The following is a 3,516-nucleotide window of genomic DNA, read 5'->3' on the forward strand; positions in this document are numbered from 1 at the left end:
AGTAGGGAGGGAAATGTAATGCATACTCTACGTTTTTATCTTCTTTTAATATTTATCATGAAACGAGGAAGTGATATAGCGCCCTATTGAACAAAAGTGAGAAAAACAGCAGTGAGAGAAACAATCAAGGGACTGAAAGCAGGAAGAGGGAGCCATAGGAGTTTGGGGAGTTTGGAGAGAGGGCTGTGATGAAAGGGATGGGCTCTGACACAGAGAGGGATATTCCAGAGGGTGAGGAAGTGAAGAAGAGGGTGAGGAGGATGAAGGAAGAGAGTGAGGAGGAAAAACATAAAGGGACAGAGGGAGGAACAGCCAGAGGGACAGCAAGTGATCCATGTGGATCAAGTACTGCACCATCAGTTTGTGATGAAGAAGGTTCTTACTATTTTCAAAGCATGCAAATACATTTCATTGTAGGTCTGCTGTGTGTCCTTAAAATGGGGCTTTCTGCTGTAAAATTCTTTTTTTGTGTCAATGCGGCTAATTTTACATGCAGTATACATGCATACAGTGTATGCATGCGATAGGAACCCATGCTGAAGTTGACCAAAGAGTAATTTAAAAAATCGTCTTTTGGAAATTGAGCTTATTGCCTTAATTTAATAAAAAGGAAAAATCCAACCTTTAAGGACATCAAATGCGTTGTCCAGTGATGGTGGTATCTGTGGTGAGCATAGCTGCCTTCCAAGCAGTTGACATGGGTTCAATTCCCAGCCATTGCAGTAGTTTTCATTGTGTGGTTACTTGCTTTATTTATCAAGAAGTAGCCAGAAAGGTTACTTGCCCAACCCGATTTGATAAAAATATTAGATCTGTTATGGTACAAATAAGAGAGCATATCAACCAATTAGCGCCTCCACGAGGATCCACAGACACAGGCAGGGCACTACAATTTGTTCTTTCCCGTGTCTGGTACTACTACCTCTAATTGAAAAGATTATGAACATTTGTCCAAACAGGTGTAGCTCTGCTTTTTGTATTATCTCATAGGTACTGGAAGCAACCCATCTCCACCATGCATCTCTTAGCATTTATTTTCAGTCTCAATGCCAGATGTGTACAAGATTTGCAGTGAACTTTGTATTGTCCAGCAGAAAGGCAGCAGGTGTGTTACTTTTTGATTATGATTTATACCATAGCAGTGCAATCATTTTAACCAGGTTTGATTTCAAGCACCACAGTTGCATTTACAGTTGAACCATATACACATTACATTACATGTTTTACCCAGTTTTCTTCTTCTTTATTCTGTATTTATTTCATTTCTTTGCGGTAAGTCATCCCAAAAGGATTAAAAGATAGTCTAAGTCTATCTCTCAGAAAAGTCACCAAATCTGAAAATCTTCAGGGTATGTAGCTCAGTGGTAGAGCTCCTGCTTTACATGTTACATGTTCCCCTAAGTGCAAACAGCAGAGCAGAATAGCACAGCGGAAGCGTGCTGGGCCCAAACCCAGAGATCAATGGATCAAAACTATTCTCTACTAAATCCTATAGCAGAGGATGGTTTCCTTGAACTTTCCCTGCAGTATAGCGACCCCTGCTGACCTATTACCTAAAACTACGCATCTCTTCCCCATTGACTCCTCCAAAATGACACGTCTGCTTCTGAAGCTGAGTTTCTTTGAACAAAGTAAAGATAGATTATGCTGAGATCGAGTATGGTCACGTGACTGCACAACGACGTTTGATTGGTGAAACACAGTCATGTGGTAGAGCCTTCAGCGGAGACTCTCTCTCTATAGCTCTCTCTGGAGCGGCTGGACAAAGATGGATGGATGGTTGGAACCCTGGTCACTAGCTCATTGTAATCTTGCATGACAGGCAATCCTGTAGGAGGCGCTGTAGCTTAGTGGTTAAAGCACCTGTCTTGTAAACGGAGATCCTGGGTCCAAATCCCAGCAGTGCCTAATCATCAGTTAATGTTTATGTTATCTGCACTACAAGAGTGTATATATTTGTCATTTGTTTTTGCTATAGTGCTTAACAAGCATTATATAATTTTGCCCAATTGTGGCGTGTTGATGGGCAATAAATATCTAAAGTGAAATGGATTGGACCCATTTTTTAATGCTTTTAACCTTGTTGTTGGGGCTGAACGTGGCCCAGGTGTACACCAGTACCCTGTGACATCACTGTTGGGTGGGGTTTCAGGTGCATGTGATGCTGACTGAGGTCAGAGGTGAAATGAACGTGAACTTTACTGGCCAAGGCACTTTGGGCGCTGACTGTGGTGATTTTAACATCTTCGATGCTTTGTAATAAAAATTAATACATTTTTATTTGATATTAGTTGACTAGAGGTTGATGGATTGAAACCACCTCTGCTAACGCTGATTTCCATGGTAAGGTGAATCATGATATAAATGCTGGAAAAGTTGTTGACAGCCCATAAAAAGTGGCAAGTCAGTTCTGGCAGATTAAAAAATTGACATCCACTACCCTGTCGGATCCGTGTAGTAATGCTGACTTTCCAGTGATGTTTACAGGTTTTGATCATATCCATCGGTTTGCATGGATCGGGACATCAATACCCCGGTTCTATCACCTGATCGCTGTCTTGTCGTTCACCGACTATTTGGGCTCACACCTTAACACACCCGAAGCATCTCAGCCTAAAATCACGCTGCACCTCAAAGGACTCTCAAGCACTCCCAGCTGTGCGTTTGCAGAAAAGCGCCTTGTTTTCTTTTAGCTTGGGAAAGGCTTTAGCTTATGACAAAGTAAACAGATTGCACCATTGTGCTACTCATTAGAGTGTCCACTTCAGTTATGTATTGAAGCACATCCTTAGAGCTAATGGCCCTCATTTATTAACCTAACGTACGACAGGCTTCACGTGAGATTCATGAAACGTTCGTATCACCCCATCAGAGCGTAAGATATGATCGTACATTGATAAATGCCAGCGGCTAGAAACGATTGTAATTTAAATATCACGTCCCAATTATTCTCATTTTTGAGGCCTCGCCTCTATTATTATGACATGGCCAGACATAATCCGGCTAGAAGCGCGGCACTTTTTCAGAGGTTGGGGATTTAAAGCCTGACATCCCAGGTGCTCTGGTGCAGCCAGATACCCACCAGGCCCCAGGGGAATATGCCGCCTAAGAAAAAGCAATCCTACCCGATGAGAAGACTAAACATTGTGAAAATAATGAAAATATGAATACATTAAACATTACGGGCATTGACATATTGCTGCAGTCTCAGTCTTTTGATGGTATAGGTAGCGCCCCGTCAGACATGTCATGTATCATGACATGTTTAATTTACTATATAATAATTTTTGAGACAGGTCCTGCTGAAGATCTGTTGGATCATCCGGATGGCCGAGCGGTCCCAGCGCTTGCTTCAGGTTGCAGTCTCTACTGGAGGTGTGGGTTCAAATCCCACTTCTGACAGCTAGTATTTTCATTTGGAACTAATGTCTAAGAGTTGATATTGGGAATAAAGAACTTACAGTTCTTTGTATTTAAGAGGACATGATGTGCATGAGAAACGCAATTCCAAGTGCA

At 41.9% G+C, this 3,516-nt stretch overlaps 1 non-coding gene across 1 annotated transcript; it reads left to right on the forward strand.

Moving 5' to 3' along the window:
• The first annotated feature begins 1,836 nt into the window (after positions 1-1,836).
• On the forward strand, positions 1,837-1,908 carry trnat-ugu (transfer RNA threonine (anticodon UGU)). The gene has a single exon. It is a non-coding gene; the product is annotated as a tRNA-Thr (tRNA).
• Positions 1,909-3,516: the final 1,608 nt, after the last annotated feature.

This window comes from Etheostoma spectabile, unplaced genomic scaffold (assembly GCF_008692095.1).
Source record: "Etheostoma spectabile isolate EspeVRDwgs_2016 unplaced genomic scaffold, UIUC_Espe_1.0 scaffold00569485, whole genome shotgun sequence".
NCBI classification, from domain to species: domain Eukaryota; kingdom Metazoa; phylum Chordata; class Actinopteri; order Perciformes; family Percidae; genus Etheostoma; species Etheostoma spectabile.